Source organism: Maylandia zebra, linkage group LG3 (genome assembly GCF_041146795.1).
Source record: "Maylandia zebra isolate NMK-2024a linkage group LG3, Mzebra_GT3a, whole genome shotgun sequence".
Taxonomy (NCBI): domain Eukaryota; kingdom Metazoa; phylum Chordata; class Actinopteri; order Cichliformes; family Cichlidae; genus Maylandia; species Maylandia zebra.
This window is the reverse complement of record NC_135169.1, coordinates 13129208-13142242: the sequence shown is the minus strand read 5'-3', so window position 1 is coordinate 13142242 and position 13035 is coordinate 13129208. Positions and strand designations below refer to the sequence as shown.

At 39.8% G+C, this 13035-nt stretch overlaps 1 long non-coding RNA gene across 1 annotated transcript; it reads right to left on the bottom strand.

The window, feature by feature from the left end:
* Window positions 1-8042: 8042 nt before the first annotated feature.
* LOC112430864 (uncharacterized) lies at window positions 8043-11552 on the bottom strand. The gene is made up of 5 exons (XR_013095481.1): window positions 11160-11552; window positions 9398-10164; window positions 8762-8918; window positions 8403-8510; window positions 8043-8297 (listed from the first exon to the last, which is right to left on the bottom strand). It is a non-coding gene; the product is annotated as an uncharacterized LOC112430864 (long non-coding RNA).
* Window positions 11553-13035: the final 1483 nt, after the last annotated feature.

Below are 13035 nucleotides of genomic sequence, written 5' to 3'. Positions count from 1 at the left end.
GCTGGTAAACAATGTTTGAAAAACAACAACAAAGGAAACGACTTGTTTTTAATTGTTTTCCAATCTCTTTCAGATATGACGACATCTAGAACATGAAATCATGACAGTGAAGTTTGTATGTAGTTCAATCCTAGAACCTCAACAGGGCTAAAGTAATGAAACAGGTTTCCTGAGCATGTGGGTTTCTTTGCATACAATGACATCAAATGCCCCAAGTCAGCCTGGAGAGCAGGTACACCGCCTAGAGCCACCTAGCAGCAAATTTAAAGAATCATTTAGCAGGCAAGAGACAGGGTAAGACTTTATAATTGTATTAAAGCATCCATAGCTGTGTAAGGAGGGGTTACATGACATGTTCTTCCAAAAACAGTAAGGCAGCATGTACCTTTATTAGTTTTACCTAAATGCAAATGCTCAGTCTTGGTAAAGATATGTGTTCTCCTGCTCTTTCTGCAGACCAGCTGATGCCACAGGAGGGAGGATGCCTCACCTTTATGCCTCAAGGAATCAACAAGAGTCATCAGTGCATCAAAGTTTAATGGTGTGTTGTTGTTTATTTGAATCACTAAATAACCCACACACAGAGCACTAACTTGACTCCATGCATAAATATGCTGCAGCATACTATACTGCAATACCTGGATAACTCTGCCTGGCTAAGAACAGAAAAAAAAATTCAATTTTTCACTTTATTTGAAAGTATTCCTTAAACATATTCATGTTTACTTCAGGGGTGGGAACTCCAGCCCTAAAGGGTTTTAGATCTCACCCTGGGTTAACACACCATTTAAATCAGCTGTGTTGGATCAAGGACACCAGTAGGGGTGGGTTTTGATTATTGATTTATCGACTAAAATCAATTCTAGCTTGGATAACGTGATATCGATTCAGTAAAATCCTGAATTGATTTTTTAATATAAATTTATTTTGCCCAAAACGCCAGAATCTCAGGTTAACCTCACAAAATTTCAACCACCACCAAACAGCTAAAACAGTAAATGAGAGCAGGTACAGGGATTGCGCACAAAGACGTAAACACAAAATGCGGACCCGCCGACTGATCCGAATCAGTGAGATGTCGCCTTTCTCACTCGATGGCACGTACGCGGACACGCTGTGGGGGTTGAGAGCTGACAGCTCACTGATTTTGAAGCTTCGACAGGTGCTTTGTGTTTACGTCCTTTTTGCGCTGATTCTGAAGCTGCAGGTTTTCTCTCTCCAAGCAATATTGACTGAACCAGCAGTAAAAGACGATCCAAACTACGCTTCACATAAACATCGTCACGAATTTCCTCTGACTTTTGCTGTTTTGCTTCCACCATGATAAAATCACACTTCATGTAGAGCTCTTTCTCGCTCTCGCTCTCTCTATATTCGATAATCAAAACCCATCCCTACTTATTACCCAACAGTCTACGGTGTCAGCCGCTGTTTTTGTTTTTTTGTTTTTTTTACGTACTTCCGAAAAGAAAGCCTCATTTCTGCTGTTCAATACTGAACACATTTAAGCTTCAGTGCATCTATAATAAATATGTGCAAGTTTCAGTGCTTCGTTTAAACTGTATGATACTTATACTGACCCAGGGTCAGTGTAAAATACAATCCTAGCTGTGTGAACAAAGCCTGGCTCCTTTAATCCTGCATGACAAACCTCAGGATGCAGGTTATTATTACTCTTTCCTGCTGGCACACCTGTCACACCTGAGAGTCAGCTAGAAACTCACAGTGACGTGGACATCATGCAAAGACTGCCAGACTCTGTAACACTGCAAATGATCAGTGACTCAGGTTATCACTAAACTTTAAACAGTACCTCTGTGTCTCTGTGTGCTGAACATCTAGGATTGAGTCAGGCTGCATTGACTGTGGGACTTTAATGTGTTAAAAGCAGGTTGAAGACGGCTCAGAAACATTTGAAGATTAAAATTTAGCATTATGGCTGCTGGTGGTTTGTAAAGCCTCTACTCAGCTGTATTTTTGTTACTAATTTATGTTTGTTGTTGTTTAACACAGATTTCAGAAGAGCAAATATGCTTAGTAGTTTAACTAGATTTCATTTGTCAGTGTGGGACTGCTGAGTCACCTGAAGAACTCATTTCATTCATTCTCCACATGATGTTCATTTACAGAAATGTTTCACAGGAACTGATTCCTCCCAAAGGTTGAACTAGTGTGTTTCCATAGATTACCTCTGTATGAATGTACTTCTTAAATGAAGGCAAGTGTTTGTCCTGTTTTGTTCCTCAGGTACAGTACGTGATATCAAGGGCAGGCGGTCAACACTGGGGGAAGACAAGAAGCAGACGTACTTCCAAGAGGGAGCTGCAGTGAGGTCAGAGGTCAGAATCTGAAACAGCTCAGGTTTATATTTTAGAGGTTATAAAAAAATCAAAATGTATTTATAAAGAAACCTTTAAATAATAGTCATAATTATGATTATTATAAGAAATATCAAACAGTGGATTTTCTGTTACACATATCGTGTTAGCCCTGCAATAAACTGGCAGCCTGTCTTTGTCCTGTATCAGCTGGGATAGGCTTCATCCTCCCGCGACCCTGAATTGGATACATTGTATTCCAATTATGTAATCTGATCATTTACAAACTCAAGGTTTATAATCAAAATGTAAGTAATAATTATAAAATGGGAAAGCAGAAATAAGTGTGACATAAATGTAAATGTGTGAGCTGACATAGAGGACAGCTACATGCAGTCTGAAAAACCTTTGTTGTCAAGTTTGCAGGTCTATCAGCACGAGACATTCTTACATAGAAGAGACTGTTAAAGTCTCTAACTCAGTGAAGCATTATTGGTCCCGTCTGTTTGGATAAATATAGTAAGTTGATGTTTGTCCATTTATTGACACATTTTCTTAAGTGCTTATCCAGTTCAGGATCACAGTGGAGCTGCAGCTGGATATGTTCACTAAATAAACCTTACAAAAGTTAACAATAAACCTGCATCTCTGTACGTTGTTGTCCACAGGATGAGAAAATCAAACTGGAACACTGTGGAACATGTTAATAAATGTTTGTGTGTTTATGCCTGTGTCTTTCACAGGAGGCGCTGGAAGGTTTCCCTAATAGTTCCTGGTGAATCAAAGCAGAACCATAAAGGTTGCTGGACTGCATGATGGCCTTACCCCTGAGCCGTCATCCTGTTAAAGGAGGAACCACTTAGCTGTTTTCAAAGTAGCTGAGCAGATTTCTTCTCAAGTAAGCAATTAACTGTTTGTTTGTCTGTTCTGCCACTTAAAGAGCATTTAAGGACGTCTTTCGAGTGTCTCATGGTCATTTGTTATTATAGACATATTTTTCATGTTCATCCAGCTATTTAGTAAATTCTATCTATTTAGTAATATCCGTCAGCTATAAAATGTAATATAAATATAAGAATATCTAAATATCTCCTGTCCTTTATGTTTTAATGATGTAAGTCTGTTTACATTAGCATTCCTCACATATCAATGAGATGCTGTACAGTACAATCCTAGTGACACAGCAGAGGGATAACGACGGCTATTCAACGTCGTTACACGACACATTCGAGCTGCATGACGCAGACAAAGTGACTAAATCATCTTTTTTGTGGTTTATTGTCTTCAAACCAGCAGACAAAGCTGATTGCAGAAGATGTCGGAGAAGAACTTCAGGCCGTGGACTGAAATGGTATTTTTTTCTTGTTATCAAAAGACATTTGGAGTGACGGCTTCTACAACTGGTTGCACTAAAGTACAGCTTACAGTCTAAGAAATCACAGTGTTGATATTCAGCACAAAGAGAAAAGCTCACTTGTTTGAATTTATTTACAATCATAGTTTTATAAATTCTGACTGTAAACAGCTTTTACAGCTTTGATATTGTTTGACACTCAATATCAGGTGATGGGTTTTAATTTAAAGGTTTCTGTGTCCCAATGAGCCATTTACACTGACCAGTGTCAGTTTAACTGTAACACATTCATTATTTAGATTCAACAAAGAAATAACTGAATGTAAAAATGGCAGCCCTCAGGCAGGTTTATAGAGATGCATGCATTATGAAATTTATGTATCCCAGATAATTGTTATTCATCCAGTCATGGCAGACCCACCTCTTCCTCCCCAGTTAACTGCAACCCAAAAGAACTAGTGGGGCTATTTACACACTCACAACCAGTGTGGGGTAAAAAGAGCCACCAAAAAGCTGTCAGCCACAGATGTGCTAGAAGAGTTAGAAACTCTACTTATGGAGAAACTTTCTAAGTCTAACAGAGGACAGGTACTCCTGCCCAAATAACATGATATAACCCCACATACAGCCCAGCCATAAAATGAACCAAGTCATTTAATTAAAGACAGCATGGGACCAAATGCATGTAACCAGCCTGCATCAACCTGGCATTTCTTCCTCCTGAATTAAATGAATGGATGGATGAAAGTTAAATGACTACAAACCTAAAGCCACTAGTTCCCACACTGGAGCTCCCTGACACTGTGTGTTAACCGTATTTAGCTTGTATCAACAGTTGTAACAGGCTAAGCCACCCGAGACACTGCATTGAATGATTGTTCCTGTCTTAATGGTTTCAGCTCAGATGTTCTGCTTTTTCCTTTCAGTAGATCAAAGCAGCTCGTGCTCCTTCTGCTTCCAATTTAGAAGAAGAAGAAGAAGAAGAAGAAGGCGAAGGCTTCAGCGAAGTGGCGTTCATGGTCTCAGTGAACAGTCACGGTCACACACTGTGGTTTTAAAAGCAACATGTCTGTTCACCACAACAATGGAGATGTGTAATATTAGTGCAGCTACGGTTTGTTCTTGAACATCAGTTCTGTTTTCTACTTTGATCACTTAGACCAAAAAAGTGTTGTTTTCAGATTCTTTCTTTTACATCTATAAAGCACCTGCTCATTTTTTATTACAATTAGTTTCACATGAATGTTAGTGTTTCCTTTTATGATCTTTTAATGCTTACACTACACTGTACATGTCTGCATTAGAGACATTTCTGTTACCTGTTTCTGTTGACTCAGAGTTGTGAAATGTTCTTTTATTTGATACACAATATGAAGTTCATAATTTTCTTACAAATAAAACTATAATGACAAACATGAACAGCTGTGCTTATTTCTGAGACATGAGTTTTTGAATGTGTTCATATTTAGACAGTGTGCATCTGTCTGCTGAAACTGTGATGGTGAACCTGAGGTGATGGTCAACAGAAGGCAAATATACATCAATATAAAACAATATTAAAGTAATGTCTTTACCCTCTGCAGCGTGTGGACGCTGTGCACACAATCACCTTATTCACTGTAGTAAACGTGCACCGCTAGCTCACGTGACTGACTGTCTCCATGGTTACATCGTATATTATTAGCTATGTAAACAGCTTCCAAAGATGCCGCCATAGCTCTCTGCAGCTGTAACACTTTCACACTTTGCAAATCATTTCATGTTTTTGATAGTTATGAAGACAGAATATGTTTTTAAGGTCATGCTAGGCGGTTGCTATGGTGGTTGCTGTGGACTTGGGTGGACCGCGTCCGATTCCTGTTATTAGCTGTCCGCCGCAGGAAGGCTGCGTTCCATTTACAAGTAGTGACAGTCTGCCGCAACTCGAACTCAAACCCTGCTTTGTTCTTTAATTATAGGCCCTTTATAGCCGTTCATGACACACACATAAAGCACTTTGCCTCACCATGAGAATGCAAGTTTACCTAACCTAACCTTAAAGTATCTGATATAGGATAGAAAAATGAAGCAACCAGAGATTTAATGATGAAGACTCTGGGTTCTGTAGTTCACGTTTTACAGTCCTGAATGACTCTTTGCATATGATTTATTGAAGAGGACTTTAGAATGCACTTTACATTTAGACTGTTGCTGTTTCATTTTTTACATTGTTGCCGTGTTATGTCATGAATAAGGTTCACCTGCTGGGGGTTTGATGGATCAGCTGGACAATACAGTCAAAGACAGACTTCATTCATCATATGCAAGAATCCTAGTTGGATTTTTGTTGTCACTCATGTTTTTGAACCAAATATTGAAAACAATTCTGACAGACTGGATACCTGGTCAGGGTGTACGTTACCTTGTACTCAAGCATCCAGAGCCCTGCCCCACCATGAGCCTGGGTGGATAGGTGGTTATTAATATAAAAGGACCGATACTGAATATGAATATTTCATGAAAATTGAATTATAATACAAATTAGTAATAAGGGTTTCTCTGCGCCCTTATCTACCCCATACTCAAAGAGCTGCGGGCAGAGAGGGTGACAGGAGAGGATGGCACTGAAGAGAAGATGCTCGGTTTCTGGAGTCTCCTGGTCCTGTCAGTATTAGTAGGATGCATCTGCTGTGTCTTCTCGTGGATGTTCACCTACCTTGACTCGTTCCAGCCTGGTATGGATTTCCCAACACTGTGGACAGGGGCCCACGTCAGAGACGTTTAATATTGATTACATATGTCTGAATTGCTAACCCTAACCCTAACCCTAGCTCAACAGACCACAATGCCCTGGACTGTCAGTATTATTACATGCTGTGAACATAAGTACCTTTGATCACAGTTTATGTTGTAAAAGAGAAGGAATATTGAAAGAAAGATCAACATTGTGATATTATTTCTTCCAAACTGACCAGAAACATGCTTGTCAGACTCTCACAGCAAAGGATCAGACTCACTGTGCATGACAGCTCAGGCCAATGATGTCTGTTAGATTGTCAGCTGTTTAGTGCTTCTGTACAGTTAGGGTCACCGTCTCTATTTCAGAATAATTAATATGCGGAAAACACTAAAAGTTGATTATCTTCCAATATTCTAGCATAATTAAAAAACTTTGACTTTGTAAGTACATATCATTAGTCCTAATGCCAGTATGAGTCTTCATAACTCCTGCTTTGAAATACTGAACTTTAAAATTTACCTGATGAAAGATAGTTTACAGTGGCACTCTGTCAGGATCATTCTGACTGTAAGATCACTGTATTAATCTGAATCCTTCTGAAATGTGCTGTGAATGAATGCTGATGCAACTCACTGTGGGAAAGCTGTTAATAAAAGGAATCTGTGACACATGCAACACATTCACAGAGGAAGAGGACACAAAGGGAGGACACGCAGAGGCTGTGTTGAAGTCAGAAATCCAAATCTTTATTAAAAAACAGGCGGCGGTTACAAACAGGAAGACAAGCAGTCCATCAAACAGTCTACAGCAGGGGTGTCAAACTCAAATACACAGTGGGCCAAAATTCAAAACTGGAACAAAGTCGCGGGCTAACGTTAATATTTATTGAAAAGAAATCTTCCTCCAGATATAAGAATGAATCTTTTGTTATGGACTCAAACAAGTTTTGCTGAAAAACTGAATATGGAACAAGCAAAGCCGAATACTAAACAATATATATATATTAGCTGTATAATACCAGTAGGCCAGCTCTGATAGTAATTTGGTATGGCTTCGCGGGCCAAATGTAATTAGGCTGCGGGCCAAATTTGGCCCGCGGGCCAGAGTTTGACACCTATGGTCTACAGGGTCAAACATACAGAGAATTCAAACAGCAGTAAAAATAACTGGACACTGAAAAACTTAAAGCAATGTGCGACGCAATAGAAGGAAGCAGCGCAGTATATTCACTGAATTATCATCAATTACAAAAGAGAAAAAGGACGATTTCTAAGGATTATTTTCTTAAATGCAGTTAGAGTGTGGCTGGTAAAGATGGAAACATACAGAATGTAAACTGTGTGAGTTTGTGAACTTTGTTAGAAACAAATGAGGTAAAAAAAACAACCCCAAAACAGACAAAACACAGAAAGAGGCTCTCAGTATTCATTAATAATTAGAAAGAAAAATTCTGGTTGTGGATTTTTACAGTCTTAGTTCCGCTCGCTGTCATCATTATAATCATCATGATCAATGGCGAGGTCCTGAGGTGGGCGGGGCTGTCTCTGGTGATGTCACCATGAAGGAACAGCATCTGGCACGTGTTGGTGAAACATCCCAGTACACTGGTGTAGTTTCCTCTCCAGCTGTTTGACATGTGACAGTTGAACATTAAGGGGAAGAAGAAGAAACAGTGTTAGGTCAGGTGACCACATGGTTTCTAAAGTAACTGACAGGAAGTAACCAGGCCGTTAGAAATGGATGGCATGTGTTTAGAGTTACTGGAGTTGGGTAACTCTACTTACCAAAAGCAGAAGCACACAGATGAAGGATCAGATGCTGAATGTTGCAGGAACATGCTCATGTGTGGTGGTCATTCAGTGCTGCTCCGGCAGGTTACACAGTCCAAGACTGATATGCTGCCCATCTGAGAGTTTGAAAACACACATGCAAAGATTTATTTTGTGTTACAGTCAAAGTTGGATGTTCATTTCTGTCCTTTAAAAATGTTTGTGTATTTGAAAGCACTAACATTTAAGGATGACTTGGATCGTCTCCTTTAAAGGGGAGACAAGTGTATCCACTGATCTACGTCACTTTACCTGGATGATGACTCCTCCCCCCTCACTCAGAAACACTCCTAATATAACCAAGCAAATAAATAATATTGAAGATTTACTTACATCATTACAAAAACATCAAAAACATCTCCCTTTGATTCTATTTCTCCATTCCTGCTGAACATCAGGCAACAAATATCTCAATAAATCACAGTAAAATGTAAAGCACATGTTTTCTCCGCTTTGTCTAACCTCTGCAGAGCCTCTGTCAAGAAAAACACATCTGTAAGCATAAAACAAATATACATTCATAACACGTCACTGGACAAACCTCGGTCAGCTGATTTCCTCTGTGCAGTGCAGACGAGCATCAGTCAGCGAGTCACGGTGGTGAGATGGACTGGTGTCCTTTGTGACTCTGCTGGTTCTTCTGAGGAAACACCACCGTCTCTCCACACCGTCACCATCTGTGAGCACAAACTGCTGCTCTGCCAGCATGTAGGAATCACATATCACACACACAGGGGTGAAGAAACATCAGAGCTCAACTTTGGATACTTTAGATCAAACAGATCAAAGCAGCTCTTAGTTTCAGTAATCAGTGAACAGACAAACAATGATACCAAACTGATTCTGTATGAATACAATATGGTATTTTCAATACAGGTGTCAAATTAATTTATTAAAACTAATACAGATATATGTATTTTTTTGATAAATTAGTTTGCTAAATTATAAGAATATATTTTTATTTTTTTTTATTTAACAATTGCAACTGAAAGAAATTAAATATTGAACAAATATATTGTCACATTCTGAGCATGCTCAGCACGCTGAAAGACTTGAAGTTGCTACAGATTTTAAGAAGTGATAATTATAGGGAAGAAACTTCTCTTTTTCATCCGTTTAATCAAACATTTGATGCCTCAGCTGTCTCAGTCTATAGCGTTCTGCAACTACAACTAACCTGAGGCTTGGATTTGGCTGCAGGTGCCCCTGTACATCCTTCTCAGCAGCACACATGTGGGTACCATTTAATCCCACTTCTTCCTGAACTTTGCTTCATCACAAGACCAAAGGTGGCATCCCGTGTCACAGTCTTATCATCATCCAGAAGAAACATTTGAAGAAACATCATGGAGAAGAAACATTTACGCGCCTCCTGGTTTTGTTTTCTGGTCCTGCAAAAAGACTGAGAACAACAAAGCCCAGAGAACACGAGATACACAACATCCAACATTCAGACTCAACAGCCTCCATAAATGAAGAGCACCAGGTTGGTTCAGTTATAGTAGATATAAGCATACTTCACATTACTGGGTATGAAAAATAATGAGGAGGCAAACTTTGAAGATGCAGAGCATGATGTCCCACCATCAGACTGTAAACAAACATCCACCAGGCTTCTTTGTTGCCAAAATTGATGATTCTCCCATCAGGGATCAGTAGAGTGTATTAACCTGTGGTACAAGCAGCAGTCACTGAAATATTACTGTTTCAGATAAGAAATCAAGCACATAAAAGCCAGGGTGGGAGGGATCTCTGCAAACTGACTTAGGTCTGCAAGTGTGAAGCTCAACAAAAATCTGACTCTCCAGTCACAGACAAACAAAACCTCCAGCTGGGAGATAGAAAACGCTGTCTGGGTCTGGATGTTGCTGGTCAGAGTCCCACATTAGCACAGTGCTTCTTGGCGCCACTGACCGATGTGGACAGCGACTGTGGAGAACTGTTCTGGAAAACAGAGAAGAGAATTAAAATAACAAAAAGCCAAACAGGATTTCCACAAAGACTCTCTTGGAATCAGCAATCAAAAAATCACTGGTTCATATTAAATATGAACAGGTTCCTTAAATGTACGCAGTTCAGATCTGATTTAATTTAATTTCCTTCACACAGCACATTCGTCCAGGCTGACAGGTAAACATAGAATTAATCTCAGGTAACATGACTCATAGATTCAGTAAGAAAGATTGCAGGCTCTAATATTATTACCACACAATCCAAAGTAAGTTCATCTAGTTTTAGAAACATTCACTGAACAGTAACAGTGTCACAACTAAGCATATGCAGCACACAAAGACACAGAGGTGCCGTTTAAAGTTTAGTGTTAACCTGAGTCACTGATCATTCACAGTATTACAGAGTCTGGCAGTCTTTGCATGATGTCCACGTCACTGTAAGTTTCTAGTGACTCTCAGGTGTGACAGGTGTGCCAGCAGGAAAGAGTAATAATAACCTGCATCCTGAGGTTTGTCATGCAGGATTAAAGCAGCCAGGCTTTGTTCACACAGCTAGGATTGTAGTTTACACTGACCCTGGGTCAGTATAAGTATCATACAGTTTAAACGAAGCACTGAAACTTGCACATATTTATTACAGATGCACTGAAGCTAATCGAGATATTTGCTGTCAGTCTGTGGCTGCGATTAAACACTTTACTGAAAACTTTATTAACTGGTAACTTCATCAGTCATGACAGAAGCTAATATTTCTGTGCTAACATCGTTTAACCAGTAACAGCTTTACAACAATATAAGCTAACGTTTACACCGTAACTTTAAGCTAGCACCATAAAGACGGTAAAACACGTAATAACATCTACAAATGCATCTTAAAGCTGTTATATTAGCACTCGGTGTATTACTAACATAACCACATTAACATTACTGACACTCGCTGACTTTTAATAGTCATTCTATAAATGCTGTCCGTTTAAATGGTCTTACCTGTACACACTGCATATCCACCGGATTCCAGCCAGAGTGGATTCTGGAGTCTTCCCACGCTCCTGTTAGTGATCCTCCATCTGGATGGATGAGAACAACCTTCTGAACAATCTAGCAGGAGATGGCCCATATCTATGGGACAGATTTGTGCTAATAACGCCCATTGTATGGACTGATAACAGCCGAAGCGGGTGAATAAAGTCACCCAGTAGCTAGCTGTGCCATTACCCAGCATACATCACTCCCTCCGTAAATGCAATAAACCATACAAAAGTATCGTTCTGCCTGTTTCTCAGGTAGTTGTTTACATTATATAATTTATTGTGTTCAGTATACGTCACTACAATGTGATTTCGGAAATATATAAATATACGGACAAAAGGCTCTTCCGCGGCAATCTCTTCAATCGGAGGACCCTTCACGTCAATTCCCGACGCGAGGGGGTACCCTGCGCGTCCATAAGTGCAGCAGAGGGAGCCTGACCATGCGTCACACGTTTGACGAGTTGGGAGTGAGAACGTGTTGACCAAACACAGCTGCAGGGTCAGGTAGTGGCCAAGGTCCTGGCCAGAGGCCAGTCAGGACACCGGCTACCCTTTGGCTTATCACAATAGGTCATGACATGGTTAAATATCGCACTAATCCTAATTATTAAATTTTACGCAGCAAGTGGCACAATCTTATAACTTAATCTTATAACTACATAAGTTACATGCTTAATATGGTGATTCTCATATATAAAAACACTTCAGTATAGGTTCAGACGCCTCACCGACATAAAAAGCTGTGCTGTCTGTCTGTGTTTGTTATGGTTGGTGGTGATGTGTGCGGCTGGATGTAGAGCTACAACTGTTTGTGTGTTTGTAATAGCAACTGTGGTTAATACACTTTTTAAAGATGCTGAAAAGCATCAACATGTCGCCGGGTCTTTTACAATCCAGAAAAGGCCATAATGGTAAAACTGAGACAACGACCACGGTATAAAAAACCTGTAAAGTTCATTTGTGAAAAAGAACAAAAAGGGCAAATAGCTCATTGATTAGGGAAATCACCATCAAGCAGACAGTCACACTCTAACAGAGCCTCAGAAGTCCACGAGTCAAAAAAAGAGGAACCAATCAGGCCTTCAAGTTTGTCAAACAGCATTTAAAAGAAATGAGAGCATGGGTCAATGTCATCTCTTTGTATTTGGTATGAAGTATTTGGGCAGAGCTCTAAGTACTATTTCTGATGAAAGGCAACAATGTGGAATGCTACCCTCTTTGGGGGGGAATTAAATTCTCAAATAATGATTTGCGATTTATGCCAGGATTAAAAATAGGTGGACAAATCAATTCATTTCTTTATTGAGACTATTTAGCTCATGCAGATGTCAAATATTGGTGGGAAGTTATAAAAACTGTTTGAAACACAGATGGACAATGGCCCAAAACATACAGTCAAAGCAACCCAGGAGTTTATTCTCCAATGGTGCTAGTTTAAGTCATTGTGCAAAGATATTGTTTTTAAGTTTGGAGAAACCTGCACCCAGCTGTGAATGAAGAAGAATGTGTCTTTACTGGACCCGCCTGGGCCGAACCAAAGTGAAAGACATATGCATAGGCACAAAAACTATCCCTGTGGCAGAGCGTGGTCTGTGGTGGCACACCAGAGGAGATGCGGATGCAGTGGAATATTGTTAAATGGCCAAGTCAGTCAGCTGATCTTTACCCAGCTGAGCATGCATTTCACTTGTTATAGACAGAAAGCTGAACGCCACTGCAGTAAAGGCCTGGCAGAGCATTAAAATGGAGGAAATCCAGCATCTGGTGATGCTCATGAATTTAAGACTGTTATTGCCAGCAAAGGGATTTCAGCCAAGAATCAGAAATGAGCA